The 16439-nt window shown below is 42.7% G+C and overlaps 1 long non-coding RNA gene across 1 annotated transcript; it reads left to right on the forward strand.

The window, feature by feature from the left end:
- The first annotated feature begins 346 nt into the window (after positions 1 to 346).
- LOC308289667 lies at positions 347 to 8356 on the forward strand. The gene is made up of 8 exons (XR_013962251.1): positions 347 to 867; positions 1779 to 1858; positions 2103 to 2258; positions 2833 to 2960; positions 4343 to 4513; positions 4634 to 4861; positions 6287 to 6495; positions 6730 to 8356. It is a non-coding gene; the product is annotated as an uncharacterized lncRNA (long non-coding RNA).
- Positions 8357 to 16439: the final 8083 nt, after the last annotated feature.

Consider the following 16439-nt stretch of genomic DNA (forward strand, 5'->3'; position numbering starts at 1 on the left):
ACTAGCGTTTCAGCTTCAAGTCCTCCCTTGTCAAAGTTTTTCTGTGGCACTGCCGCGCTGGTGACTTTCACGCGGACAAGAAAAAATACAACCGCGATGATCCGTGTCTAAGCTTTCTGTCTAGGTCGTCCTCAGACAAGCCTTTCATCGTCGCTTCCAGTCGTCCCGGTTCTCCATACATCTGGCCAGCTCGTTGTTGCTTTATGCTCCTGCGCCTTTCTTATATCCACATATAATATAAAATTCAACCAGCTAGGATGAAAACAATGCAACAGGAGCCCAGCCTGAGCAGACAAGAGGAGGAGCAGTAGGTGGTGTTAGTCACAGACATAGAAAGGTAGACGCCTCTTCCGACTGGGGGGTGCTGGTCCAAGACTCCTGGCAAGCCTCCCAATAACTCTATGCAAGCCTCCAGAATTCTGAGGCGGGGCTCTTGGGAATTCTGAAGGACGCTTCCTTGTGCGTCACAGAATGGGAAGCTCGGTAGTCCAATCAGATGCAGTCCTGGCAGGACTCCCTCTTTCCCATTGGAGGGGGCAGAGTGCCTTCCGCAGTTCCACAGTTATGCACTTCCGCCAGGGGTGTTTGACCAGTCGCGCTAATGAACTGCAGCGGTGGAGGAGGTATCTAGCTTTTTATATCTGTGGTGTTAGTGATGTCATGGTGTTTCCAGGCTGAACAGACAGAGGAGCAGCAGAAGGTGGTGTTATAGTGATGTCACAGTGATGTAATAATGATGTGGTGTGTTTGCAGACAGGAGGCGCAGAAAGAGAACAGGGAGCAAGCAGAGGAAGAGGAGGATGAGGAAGGAGAGGAAGGGGAGGAGAAAAGGAGGAGGAGAAAGGAGGAGAGAAGAAGAGAAAGAAAGTAAGTGTTGGAACAAACCTACTGGAGGAAAAGCACAACCCTTTAATACCAGAGGTCCTTTCTATAATGTCTTCTTAAAAAAAAAAATGTTTCTATAATCAGTGGTTCTGAAACTGTTTCATGTCAAGGACCCCCAGAATTCCATGTAGATCTGCTATTTTTGATTAGCTAAAGTATAAACCCATCTAGACCTGGAACGCATTACTTTAAACATCATTCTATGCTTTAACTATTGAAAAACAGCAGATCTACAAGCTCACAGTGCGGCACCAAGTCCAACGCTGTGAGCTTGTAGATCTGCTATTTTGGGCTGTCACAATTATTACATCGTCAAATCACAATTATTTGACATAATCGCGATTATTTTTCATAATCGTCATTATCGTTTCCATGTTGAAAAATTGTCATATATTTAAGTAAAAAATAGTGGAAATAGCAGATCTTCAAGCTTGCAACACGTCGCATCGTGACTCGTGAGCTTGTAGATCGGCTATTTCAACCATCAGTGTTCTTTTTTTAAGTATAAAGTTGTCAAATATGTCGTAATTTCTTTGTATATTTAGGTTAGGTGTCATATTTGCCATGTGCAACTTCAAAGCCTAAAAGCCAAAGAGTAATGTAATTGTCAACGACAAAAATACGATCGCCATTATTTGAGTGACAATTAATCGTCATGTAAAATGTCATAATCGTGACAGCTTTAACTGTCTGGATGTCTGAAACCATCTATACAAATTGCACCGCTATGTGCAACAAATGCATGGAATTTCTGGTGTGTTGTTGAGTTTATGGTCAGACACACAGGCAGAGACATATGAAATATATAGAGAGATGATACGAATATGCATTCGTGAAATAGAATGTTCTGTGTGTGTGTGTGTGTGTGTGTGTGTGTGTGTGTGTGTGGGAAGGAGCGAGGAAAGGAGAGAGAGGAGGAACCTCTGCATTCATGAGGAACATGTCCTGAGGTGTCCAAGGACGTGAATATGCTGTGAGTCTGAACACCAGGCACATAGACATCAAAGATGTCCCCATACTCTTTTCTCGTTTTCAATGTATGTACTGTATTGTATTTTCAATTTATTTTTAGATTGCATTGTTATTTTGTAAAGCACTTTGAATTACCTCAATGTACCAAAGGTGCTCTATAAATAAAGTTGCCGGGCCTTGTGTCTGCTCTACCCCTGTACTAGGACAGTGGTTCTCAACCTGTTTTTTTGTGTGCGTGTGCATAGCTGCGTGACTGTGAGCAACGGTCTGACGCACCACAAACCGGTACTCCACAACAACATCAAGCTGTCTGCAAGACTCATCCATACCCTGGATACCAGAGGACTGCTGTGAGAGGGAGACAGACAGATAAACACTGTGGGAGGGGGACAGACAGACAGGTACACACCCTGGACCATAGACATAAGCTGCGTTTCCATAAAGCTTTTTTTGAAAATAGGAAGCAAATTATCAGAAATTATCAAAAAAAAGGCAAAGCTAATTTAGCCTGTTTCCATCCACTGATAAAATGTGATTTTTGGGAGATATAGTTTGAAATAAGCAGTCGTGGCGCTATTTTTCCAGTCAAGTGAGACACATCATTGAACATGCAACAAGCTCACAGCTTGTTGAAGATGCGATGTGTGCTTGGACTTGGAGGTCTGCTGTTAACCTGAAGTGTCCTACAGATAATGCTCGAGTATATTGTTGCGGAAACGGGTGGATATAATAATCAAGAAGATCATTAGCTATCATATAACAAGTAATTCAATTAAATAAAACAAATGGCATCTATGCAACTAGAGAGGTGTGTGTGACTGTGTGAGAGGGAGACGATTAGCTTCAATAACAGTATATGCTGTGGATGCACACATCATGGTGTGATTATGTGTGATGTTCAATACTGTGTGTAATGTTTGACTGTGTCCAAGTCCCATTTTAAATCTAATTCGACCATTTCCTCTCTTCAACCAGGGTCTCCGCTGTACAACAACAAGCCCATTTCTGTCATGCTCTTTGGGATGGTCATCAAGTTCTACAGTGGTCACGCCCCACACTTCGCCATGAAGAAGGCATTACTGTTGCTTTGGAAACGTATACTGGTGAGATGCCATTGACATTCTTACCGTTTTGCTTACATTGAAAATCCATTATCAAGCCCCATGGTTGCCTCGACAGATTTCTCTTTTGGTTTCCATTAGAGGTCTTCGGACCTGCCCGAGATCCGAAATTACCCGCGATCCGAACCGCCCCGAGCCGGGTAACGGGGCCGTTTTCGAGCTTTTACCGCGGGGCGGGCCGGGGCCGTCTGCCCCGGTTCCCCGGGTATCTCCTGTTACCCGAGTGGAGCCGAGCCAGGCCGAGATTGAAGTGAAAATGAACGCAACAACTGCACCAAATAGATAACGCCACACGATGGCACTAAAGATGCAGCATGTAATCTGTTGCATTGGTTGTGAGAACTGAGAAGTATAACTCACTCAGTCACAGCAACACTGACTGTATCAGTTGGATTGTTATTATTATCAAAGATATTAACGTAACATTTTGGTTAACGGTTTACAATGGAGTTGTCATTGCGTGTTGTCATGCTCTGCAGAGCAAAATGGACACTCAAAGCAGAAAGATATAATGAACAACACATGCAACAGAAAACGATAGCATTAGCATTGGCTAGCCAAAGAAGAAGGAATAAAAACATGGACTTATTTGTATTTACAAACTGTCCGCATTGACTTACTGGTCTGGGAAAAGATCATCTTTTGGCGAGAGGCACAGCGCCGCTGACAGCAACAGCAGCACCGTGGCGACGTTAGGTAAGAAATATGTCTGATACAACTCTTAATATAATAACGTTGGCATTCTTTCATTTCGGGGCGACAGGTTCGGGTCTCGGATATCTCGTTCTGCTCGGGTATCGGATCCAATTTTTCTAATAACAGGCGGGGCCGTTCGGATCGGATCCATCACGTCTCGGGGCTGATCGGGTAACGGTTCTCAAATTCCAAATGATAGACGGGGCCATATGGGTCCGGGTCCATTTCCCCCGGGTCCTTTTGGGTTCGGGTAGTTCAAATTGGACCCGTGAAGACCTCTAGTTTCCATAGCAGCATGCCTTCTATGGAAGCATGTTGCGCAGCAAAAATAGGCTATCTACAAGCTTACAACCCAACAGGTATTAGTTATTTTAGGGATGAAAGTGTATTCTAAGAGGTCAAACTGGTATATACATTAAATCTTCCAGAAAACCCTAATTATCTCAGATATTTCATAAAAGCAAACATTAAAGCCTCAATCTATGCAATTTCTGGTAGGCTGTATGGCTACCAAAACATCATCCTTATTTTACATATTGTGCTAATTGTTAATGAAACATGGCACTTGTGTGGCGCCTTTGATGCCATTTCACAAATTGTAGATTAGGACTTTTCAGCTGTGAGTTAATTTATCTTTAATCCATGAAAACCTCTCATTGCTCTTTCAGTTCACGCTGGAGGATTCGAGCAGTTCCAGGGCATCAAGGTGCCTAAGCGCCAGGGGCTGGGCTTGCCTCCACTGCTGGAGGACAGCATCAGGGTGGTGAGGAGCATGGGAGCTGCGTCTCCCCCTGCATCTGCTTCAGACTTCATAGAACAGCAGCAGAAACGGGCACAAGGTAAGCGTCACTCCTGCACCTCCTCCCCGGTCTCAAAACAAAGAACCGTACGGGAACAGCTTTGATGACATGTCGTCAGGCTGTTTTCAGTGCTCATCACCTTGTCCTCTGGAATTACAGTCCCTGATAAAGCAAGACAACCTGGACACATTCAACGATAAAGACCCTTACAAGGCCGACGAGCGACGACCCCACGAGGATAAAGATGACAACGGCAACTCCATAGAGGCAGAGCCATTCCCCCTGGAGAGGGACGAGGTCATGTCTCCACCCATCCCACACCCTCCGTCAGGCTGCCCTGGACTCCTAATTCAGACAGCTGGCGTAGCAGTCTGGGCACCTAGGCTGGTAAAGATCCTAACAAGCTTCTCTCTCCCCATGTCATATCAGTCTATTGTATACCAATAAAAGCGGAAAAAGCCCCCCTAAATATATATTTTAAAAAAAATACACAGACTGAGGTTCTGAGAGTTGGACCAATAACACTCCACTGCAAGTGTATTCCTAAGTTCTTTCTTTCCTACAGCTATAATACAGAAATACAAGATAATGATGTAATGTCAGCAACCACCTCTCCAACCAATGTTAAAATGAACCAGTAAAAAGATGACTTAAATCTTTGATTGATTCGTTTCACACCCACATTCCGCTTATCCAGAGTCGGGTCGGGGGGGGAGTCAACGGTTCCAGTAGAGAGCTCCTTGCAATGTAATAATTAAAGCAATAATACACAAGAGGCCATGGCATTCAAGACATAGTTTTGGGTGTGATTTAAACGACGCGACCAAAGTACTCCAACAAATTGTTATACCTTAAATACTCCATTGCTCAAAGATCTGAATATGTAAACACAAACTTGGCTGGACCTTTCCTTTAATTTCTGCTGCCTAATGTAGTTTTAACCTTTTCATGTCAAGGACCCCCAAGATTATATGTATTTTGCAGCTGACCCCCATCTCAAAATATGTTCCAGGGACCCCCAGATATGAGCTTGTAGATCTGCTATTTTTGAATACCAGTAGCCAAAAAATAATGGTTAAAGTGGTGACACAGTCTGTTATGGATTTAACCCATTATGGATGGGAACACATTGTTGTGTAGTACATGTACTGTACAGTATGTAGCAACATTTGTTTTTGTAAATTTGTAATACTATTTGTGTTTTCAGAAAACGTAGGTCAGGCTTTAGAAAGTGTTTTAGAATCAGCCTCAAGCCTAAATGGTTGTTAATATGCCTGTTGATAATGTGATGCACTCACAATCCCAGTGAAACTGTAGAACTTATGGGAACATGTATTTGTGGCTGCAGAACCACAGTGTTGCAGAGCATGAATTATATATGACCACCAACTAAAGGTTATTACTATTTGCTTGCGGTCACAGTTGTCCTTTTTTCTATTGATTAATTACTGTTGATCTGATTTCTGCAGTTTTGGTATGTAGTGTTTTAAAAGGTCCACTAGGTGGCAGAGTACCCCAATTTCTTCTGTGTTTTCACTCATTTACAAACCCTAACCCAATTATGCCATGTTAAATGAATGCAACTTGCAGGTTGTCTTTAGGGTTATGTTTGTTTACTTTCATGGTGAATTTCATATTAATATTGTTTTATTGTATTAAGAGGTCCAATTTGTACAGTTTAAAGTGCATCTTGTCTGTTGTCAGGCCAAACTGTAGTTTATTTCTTTGGTCAACTGTTTGACAACCTTTTGTATTATTTATGTAACTAGACCCACTTTAATATGCATATTTCTTTTTGTCATATTTGTCTAGTTTCACGGTGCTACCAGGTGCTTCACCACAATAAAGCAGCATCTGTTTGGAACTCTACTGTCTCATCATTAACGTCCTCTATCAATCCGGGGGGCTGTTACATGAATCTCTGTGTTGATGTCAATCGCCACAAAGAGATCATCGTGAAGGCCATCTCTGCCATCCTGCTGTTGCTTCTCAAACACTTCAAACTCAACCACATCTATCAGGTACACACACTTGATCTTGAATACTGTGCTACAATCCATCAATGCTCTCTGTATTAATGCCGATCAAAATCACTTTCACAATATAGAGCCATTTAACTCTTATTTTATCCAGATAATGAAATATCACTGTTCTCTCTGTGTGTGTGCGTCGGTGGGTGAGTGTGTGTGTGTGTGTGTGTGTGTGTGTGCGTGTGTGCGTGCGTGCGTGCGTGCGTGGCGTGTGCGTTCCCCCAGATCTTCAACAGCCTGCACACGGTCTGCACTTGTGTGCAGCTGGCCCTCAGCCCCTGGTTCTGCGACTGCTAGCGTTCTCGCTGAGATCCAGCTTGTGCGCCCCATCAACACATGGATGACTACCGCAGCATGGGGTGCTGTAAGTCCCCCTGCAGTCTTCCGGGGCCGGCCTCTGGCCCGCCATGGCTAGCAAGCTGTGTATGATCGGAGACACAGACTGGGCTGGCTTTGTATATATAGTTGTATATGATTTAGCAGGTCATTCTTTTTCTGAAATATTTTCTTGAAATATGGAGATATGAGGATAATACATCAGGGGTAGACATTAAGGGTCCTCTGGGCCGTTGCCTTTTCAAGATCTCTGATGGCCCCACCATCGTAGCTACTGACCCAGGAACATGAATGTACCCTCATAATGATGGGCTCACAGAAGGCTATATGTTGTAATTAACCAGCCACTGAACCCAGGCAGCACTTGGGTAAATACATCATTTAAATAAGGGAGGACATAATACCGAAGGCAATTTGTGTGTCTATTATAGACATTATAGATATTTGATCATTTCATTTAGAACGGGCTGTATTCTTTATGTGAATATCGTAAGGAAGTGGTTCTCAAAATGTGCCTGGTGGTCCGGTGACATGCAGTGATCCTGGAGGGGTTTGTCAAGCGGCCCACAGCAAAATGAGGAACTGTTTTTAAAAAAAAAACATTTTAAACACCTAATGAGCTACACAATATATGCATAATTTTTCAGTTAATTTAATAATGTTACTAGGCCTGTTAAGTCTTACTGTCTTTCTTTTCAAATCTTTTTTATTATTAAGGTACAATGTAACAATGAGGCAGGTACACACACATATTGATGACACCCCAAGTCCCATTCTCATCACAATCATTGGTACAAAATAGCACACGATCTGAGGCCATCACGGTTCGTACAAATTTAGTATAAAGAAAAGAGACCCTGCCCATAAAGTAAAATAAAAGAAAACATTTTTCCCCCTCCATATACCCAATTTAGTGTTAAGCCAATTCTCCCATTCCCATGCTCTACGCTCTACCCATCCCTGCTAATCCCCATAGTACTCATTGGGAGGGTGAAAACAACAACGGGTCTCCTCCGATACCGGATCCCGTCATGCCACCATCTTCAAGTCTTACTGTCTGACTGGTGTTCTATTCTGCTCTGTGGGTTTTTTTGGGGCATCGTTCTCTTGTTGCTGCTGCTAGTTAAGTAAAGTTCATTGGGAAACTATGTGATGGCCTGATCATTTCACCAACATAAGGCCTACCTTTTCAGTGAATGTTTTTACTCTCAGTGAAGAGTTCTTGTTCCATTCAAATTTGATTGGAAATGGTTAAGTGCATTATATAATTATGGTATATAGCCTACATTTGTTCTGGTACATAAATGTTTGAATACTGATTTTTTTTGAAACTTATATCAGGGGTCTTCAACAGGGGGTCCTCAGATTTACTACCGGGGGTCCTCCAAATGTTTGTGTGATAGGAACTTAAATAGGGCAATTTTAAATGTAGGCCTATCTGTTTTCTATCAATTGCTTGAAGGTTTATTGCTGCATATACAATAACAGTTAAATAAATATGAAATATTGAATACTGCATCATGTCTCACTGTTATGTTTAGATCCTCCGTTCGATGTGTGCATCTGTTGACTAGCTTTGCCTGCCCTGTTGTGATGCTCTGGGATCGATTGATGTACGTTTTCACACTACTGCTGTTGTTGGTGCTGCCCTGCACTTGGAGTTAAAGTTTATTAGGACGTACGTGATGGTCTGATTTTTCACAACAATGCCCCTTTTTATTAGGGTTTTTATGGTTGCGTTTTAACTGAACATAGGAAAGTCTTCCATTACCAGGTGCAGCAGCCAGTAAGGACAGCAGTTAGCAGGTAAGAATACAAACCATAGTAACATCATTTGCAAGTGTAGAATGGATGGGGTGAGAAGGGAGCGTGAGGGGAGGGGAGAAGGGGTGACGGGAGGGAGAAGAGAGGGGGGAGGGAGAATAAGCGTCCAACCGTAGGCATTAATATCGCGCAGAGAGCGTAGATATGTCGTTGCCGCATCGCCAGCGACGTAGCAAATGCATCTTCCCAATGAGCATCACACAGCGCTGCTGTACAGCGCGGACGTAGCGGACGTAGCGAGGTCCAATGAGGCCCATTGCGTCCAAGTCGCGCTGTCCGCCGAAGCTAAATAGGCGCGACGCCGCTGTGCTGTCTGGGGAGGTTCAAACGAGGTAGCTTGTAAATGACTAGGATATTTACTTTGTCCATCGTAATGTTAATTTGAATTGATTGTCAAGTGAAGTTAGAGCTCCTGTCATGTCATGCTTTAATGTGTCAGCAGACTTAGAATGATCCATCCAGGTAACGCATGGCATTGGGAATAGTTTCCCTACACATATTCTCCTTATTTTTATTTTTTATTTATTTTTTAACTCATCTAGTGCCTATCCCGAACTAGTTCGGGATATTCTGGATCAAAAACAATTTTTTATTTGCTATTTTACTTACCCCGAGCTGCTTGGAGCAACGTGGGTGGTCCCGGCTCGCTAGCCGCTAGCCAGCAAGCCATTCTACTCTGTCCGACGATATATTCCATTGAAAATGGTTTAAAATAAAGTTTAGACCCCCCCCAATGTTCACCCAATGTTCATTGTAAGCGGCGCGACGTATTCCATGGTGCCTCTCCCGAACTAGTTCGGGATATTTAATGAAAATGAATAAAATGATAAGAGGCCTTCTGAAGCCTGGCTTGATTTTTGTAGCTACTAGCCGAAAGCTAACAACGTCCCGGCCGGCCGTAATTTGCGAACGCAATCGCCAATCTCCGCCTAATCCAATGATAGACCGCATCTTTAAAGGCTTATATCTCTTTTTTGTGTTTTAGGAAAGCGGCGCGAGGTTTATTTACGGCGAAATCGCCCAAAAATGATCTTTTAGATGACAAAATGGGAATAGCCATTCTGTTACCATCTCCATCCGGGACATTTGCATGCAATGCATGAACGTGAGCACGTCAGGTCCTGGGAGTTGTAGTCCTAGAGGCTAAAGCGCTCGCCTATGAGAGATGCACTGGCATTCTTTGGCCCCTAGAGGGCGCTGGCACGCAATGAGTTAATATATACTGTTCATGGTTAAATCACAATTTTACATCAGGGTTAAACTAGCCGCAAATTGCAACACTAGATTTTTTTTATAATCGGATGAATCTAGGGTTGCAATACCTCCCATAGGGATCCAATGCATCAAAACTGTTTTTTTGCTATCTGATTGTGTTAAACGACGTCAAACTCACCAATATTGCGGCTCTATGGAAAGCTTGGAATTTACTCTTGCTATCTGCAAAGTGTTTGTTTCTGAAAAATCCACCGTATAATTGTTATGATTTATTTTCTGTCAAGATATCCGAGCAGACATGGTTTATTTTCTAAGTGTTGAACTTCGGAAGCGCTTGTCTTCTATAACGCCATGTCCCACTGCCTCCTGCATTATGTGACATTTAGAACCAGGTGGTCACAGGACCGTTGAGGGATTTTCCACGAGCGCTTCCAAACTCCAGGACTTAGAAAAAATGATCACCTGAACCAAATTTCTTGGATAGAAAGTAGCTCCTAACATGTCTACTGTGGATTTTTCTGAAACAAACACTTTGCAGATAGAAAGAGTAAATTCCAAACTTTCCATAGAGCCGCAATATTGGTGAGTTTGACGTCGTTTAACACAATCAGATAGCAAAAAAACTGTTTTGATGCATTGGATCCCTATGGGAGGTATTGCAACCCTAGATTCATCCGATTAAAATAAAATCTAGTTTTACAATTTGCGGCTAGGGTTAAACGAATGGCTGAAACAGTTTTGTACAAGATTATACCTTGCACAAGAAAACAGACTGTTTATAAAGTTGTCTGTTTACGCAAACCAGAAATGATGCACTCCACAACCTGAACGATAACATTGCAAGAACCATGTTGTACTTGTTCATCCCATTATCGTCCAGTTCAATGTAAAAGTTGTAATAACCACTGATATAGCTTAGTGGTTCTCAACCTGTGGGTCGAGACCCCCAGGGGGGTCCCCAAATTATTATTATAACATTTTATGTATCAAAAAGACATATTACCTGGGCACTTCAAAAATGATTACCCAGATAAAAAAGGATGGAGCACTCAACTGGTCTGCACGTTCATTTATTCGAGCGACAGGGTGACTGACGTTTCGACTTTTCGTCTTCCTCAGAGTCAACCAGAACACTGAAAGGGGAGGGTATATATAGGCCCTCCCCTTGGTGATGTCAGTGACAGCCATTTTTTCATAATAAATATACAGAGAATGAAATAACAAGCATATAAAAATAGATAACCACCACCATGAATAGACAGTTATACATACATATAATAAATACATAGTAACTATACAGTCAGTGTTAACCCTAATTAGGGCAGGTATTAAGGACTGTGGGATTTTAGAGATATCCACACATTTTTATTTTATTTTAAATGTATTCAATAGTTGTTTCTTCATTTACCTGATAAACACTGAAAAGGTCAATATGAGTAATTACACATATTGAAGTTCTGGGTATTACATCCACATAAGGGCCCCAAAAGAACTAAGGTGAAAATAGCGGTCACAAAAAACATGATAGGCTTGGTTGGTCATTTACTCCCCCAGCAGATGCTGCATTGAGAGTGTATATCCAAAACGCTTCCCTTTGTAACAGTTTTTTAATAATATCACCCCCTCTAGGGGGTAGAGTGACTTTTTCTATTCCAACAAATTTAAGAGATGCGGCTGAGCCATGGTTTGCCTCCACGTAGTGGCGCGCCATGGCATAGTCTAGGTTTTTATGACGTATTGCGGTCTTGTGCTCACCTATTCTAACCGTTAGAGCTCTCTTAGTCTGTCCCACATACACTTGGCCACAGGGGCACTTAAGCATGTATATAACATGGGTGGACTGACAGTTAATAAAATCTTTCATCTCATATTTGGTCCCCTTAACACTTATGTTGCAATGATTTTTTCTCTTCAATGTCTTGCGTTGCCATGGTTACCATAGACTTCCATGTAATTGTGCAAGTGTGTAAAAAGTGCACGCCCATGCCTAGATGATGCACCACGTGTGTAGATGCTGTTCACAGCTTTCAAACAAAAAAATCCGCTTGGAAATCAGTTCAGGCATTCATGATTCATCAACCATTATGTTTTCTTCAGATGTAAACAAACATGGCTGCCATGTTTGAAAGAATGGGTTGGTATGGGGGTTAAACATGCAATTTCGCGATCGCGATCATGCCAAATACATTTCTGGAGGTCCAAATTTTTTTTTTGAAAACATTTTTTTTGAAAAAAAAAAAGTTTTTTTTTTCAAAAACGGCCCAAACTCGGGAAACTCGGGGTTGGCACAGCACTAGTACCAATACAAACTCGGGAAACTCGGGGTTGGCACCATATGTGTTTTTAAGAGGGTGATAAAAGAATTTTGTTTTACTGGAGCTCGAACAGTGTGAGCAGTGACCACAGCAGTAAAAACCAGCGGGTGGGCGTGGTAGCCAGGTATTAGTGGCTGTAGGGGGCATAAAACTATGTACCACCTGGTCTTAGGGGTGTGAAAGAATATTCTATATTCGAAGATTCGTTCGAATGTTGACAATAAAAGAATATTCGAACGTAAAAAATGGAGCTTCGAATTAATTTATATTTAATTAAAACAAATCTACCGCACTTCTCGCGAGATTCTGGGCGCATGGAACGTTAAAAGGTGGCTGGTCTCGCAAGGCAGAAGTCTCCATTCGCTGCTGCAAAAGTGGGTTGATCTACAAGTCCACAATACGTCGCTGATCCAATACGTTCATTACGTTGTGAGCTTGTACATTAAGGGTGCCTATTTAGCGACACCGTCATACAGCGAAGAATAAACCTCCAGCTGCTTCACTTTCCCTTCACACTGTCACTGGCCGTCACATGTCGGAGTGGAGAGATGCACTCGTCCGCCTCGCAGACAGTGCACAGTGCAGTGCACACACAGTGCTTTTAAACTGGCTCACGTTGATTCAGAATGATTAACGAGTCGAGCTGAAACGGGCGACTCATTTAGTAGTGACGGGAAGGCATACAACAACGAGACTTCTCCACCGAAAACACTATAAAAAAGCATGGATTTCTTCTCTCACCGAGTCAATCTCCCCGCACGCAGCCACGCGGTAACGGTAAAACTTCCTCCGTCACTCACACTGCTCTTGTACCCAATTTTGTTCAAACCAAAACATAATCCATTGGTGTGATTATAATTGCTCATTTCATGTCGTGGCTGTTCCAACTCAACTCAATCACAGCTGCTGTGAGTGAGGCACGCTTTGCAAGACGATCCGATTCTGCTCTAACGCAGGCACGTGCACACATACATCAAACGGGGCTTGAGCCCCTGCCCTTTTAACAGAGAATTGTCCACCAAAAGGCCCTTTTAGAAATGTCAGCCCCTGCCTCTCTTAACATTCTTTGCACGTCCCTGACCAACGCAGACCTGCACACAGTAAAAAAAAAAAAGCGATAGAAGCGACTGTCTAGAATAAACAGCTTCGAAGTGCGAATGCTTCGAATTATTCGATATTTTCGAATATTCGAATTTATTCGAATCAACGGTGGATTTTCGGCCGAATATTCGAATGCTATTTTTGGCACATTTTCACAGCCCTACCTGGTCTCTAATGTTGCGTGGTCTCCTAAATGATACCAGTGGAGAGTTAGAAGTAACGTCCTTCAGTGTTGGCTCACTTTTGAGGACATGCCAGTGCTTTTGAGGACATGCCAGTGTTTTAAGATTATGTTCTTTACCTGGCCTGCAAAAGGGTTATAATCGGTCGAGAAACAGATGCGCGGAGGGGCCTTCACACCTGTTTTTTTGGACAGGAGAGAGGTCCGATCTGCACACCTGGCCCGATCAAATGCACGGTTGATATCATCTTTACTGTAACCTCTATCCAAAAAACGTTTTTTCATTTCTTTGGATTTAGTCAGGAAATCATCCGTATCACTACAGTTACGTCGTAACCTGAGGAATTGACCCACCGGTATATTGCATTTGAGTGGTTCAGTGTATTGCGGCTCAAGGGCTTGCGATAGATAGTGGTCTCTAGGACATTGTCACTATTTTTGAATATGTTTAAGTCCAAGAAATTAATGCTATGAGGACTATGTTCTTCTGTGAATTTAAGATTATCATTTGTGTTATTCACATATTGCATAAATGATATAAATTCATCCTCTGACCCATTCCAAATCATAAAAATATCATCTATATATCTACGATATAGGCTGATTTTTGAATGGAATGGGTTGGTGGTGGGGTTGTCAATACATTTCTGTTCCCAGTATCCCATAAAAAGATTTGCATAATTTGGTGCAAATGCAGCGCCCATTGCAGTACCTTGTGATTGGATATAATAAGATCCACCATATTGAAAGAAATTCCTTTTTAGAGCCATCTCTGTTAAAGTGAGTAAAAACTCATTAGGAGGAGTAATACCTTCAGGTCGTTTCTCTAGGAAATGTGTTAAGGCCTCTAACCCTCCAGTATGGGGTATGTTAGTGTAAAGGCTCTGTACATCTAGAGTTGCTAGGATGCAGTCTGTACTCACTTTGAGATGGTCAACAGCATTTAGAATATCAGTGGTATCTCCCAAATAGGCTGGCACATCTGGTACCGATTGGATTTCCCAGTTTGGATCAGTTTGGAGCTGTGTTTGGATCGGTTTGGCGCTATTATTTTTGTGTTTGACCGGTTCCCAAATGGCAGAAACAACACCTGTCTTAAAGTACACCATGGAATCCCTGGAGGGACTCAGACAATCTGCTCCTCCACTAACCCCTCGTCTGAGAAAGTTCTTAAGAAAGGAGGGAGTGGCACGGATACCAACCAGAAAAAGAGGCTGTAGAGGGGGTAAGAAGATTGTGCGCAACATTGGGACTGTTGTTGGCAGAAGATTTGACCACACTAAGCCTCGTCTGTTTGAATTTGGGAACTCCAGAGTTAAATCACAATCAAACAATCAAAGTCAACATACAGAATAATAGACCATCAAACCATGCCATGTTACCAACTTTCTTGATGACAAACCCCAGATCTCTAGTATATAAGATTGGTGAGCTTCAGTCTGTTTTGATACTAAACAATGTGGATGTGGCTGCAATCTCAGAAACTTGGTTTGGTCCCCAGAAGCCTGAAGAATTATTGGGTATTGATGGTTACACCTTGTTTTCCAAATATCGCAGCACCCGCAGTGGTGGTGGTATTGCACTGTACATCAGAGACTGTGTTCCATCATACCCCCTAACCTGCATCAATGTTCCACAACATCTAGAATGTCTTTGGGTGAAAGTGAGACACCCCAGACTCCCACGGAACATATCTGCTATTGCTGTGTGTGTGGTGTATTCACCACCTAAATCACCTCACCAGGATGATCTTATTGATCATCTAATGGCCTCAGCTGATTTGCTTCGTATGAAGTACCCAGACATTGGACTTGTAATTCTTGGAGATCTGAACCACCTTGACATCCGTGACATCTGTCTGGATAATAAACGTTGCCAGGTGGTTGAGAATAACACCAGAGGCGAAGCCATCCTAGACAAGATTATCACTAACATGAAACCAATGTATTTGAAGCCAGAGATTCTCCCTGCCCTTACCAAAAGTGACCTCAAGTGTGTTCTCTGGAGACCCAAAGCACAATCATGCCCCCCCCAGTGCATTAAACGGGTAGTGCAACCTATAAGGGAGCCTGGTTTGAGTGAGTTTGGTAGGTGGATTACCACCCATCCATGGCAGGAGGTGACTGAGGCAACCAGCACCAATGAAAAGGCTAATACTTTTTATACCACCATCTTGCCAGAAATTGATAGACATTTTCCTATGAAGACGGTGAAAATCTATCCATCAGACAAACCATGGATCACCCCCAAAATCAAGTACCTTATTTACCAGAGACAAAAGGCTTTCAAATCCGGAAAGTCATGTGCTTTGGCTAAATTCTATAAAAATAAGGTCCAAAGGGAAATTTATACAGCCAAAAAGAACTTCTACAAGTCTAAGGTGGAAGGTATGGAAAAATCTAATTCCAGAGATTGGCACAATAATATTAGATCAATGTGCAGCAAAACTCCTAAAAAGGAGGCCCGAATTGATGTCCCAGGAATTAATCCCCAGGACTTTGTGGCAATTGCCAATGCTATAAATGCAAAGTTTGTCACAGTGTCCCAGTCACTTGAGCCTCTAGAGCGATAGACTCTACCTTCCTTCCTACCATCCCCCCCTTTACCCACTATACCAGTGTGGGAGGTATATAATAGATTGTCCTCCATCAACTGTCATAAATCCCCTGGCCCAGACATGATCCCCCCTAAAATACTGAAAGAGTTTGCATGTGAGATCAGTATTCCTCTTTGTGACATCATCAACAGGTCATTTGATGAAGGGGTCGTACCTGGACAATGGAAAGAGGCTACTGTTGTCCCTATACCAAAATCTTCCCCATGCAACATAGAGGAATTGAGGCCGATCTCATTAACAGCCCAACTCTCAAAAATATGTGAACACTTTGCTGGGAACTGGATTCTTAATGATATCACGCCAAACCTAGACCCCATGCAGTTTGGCAGCCGACAGAACCGTTCCA

This window comes from Nannobrachium achirus (genome assembly GCF_963921795.1).
Source record: "Nannobrachium achirus genome assembly, chromosome: 8".
Lineage (NCBI taxonomy): Eukaryota > Metazoa > Chordata > Actinopteri > Myctophiformes > Myctophidae > Nannobrachium > Nannobrachium achirus.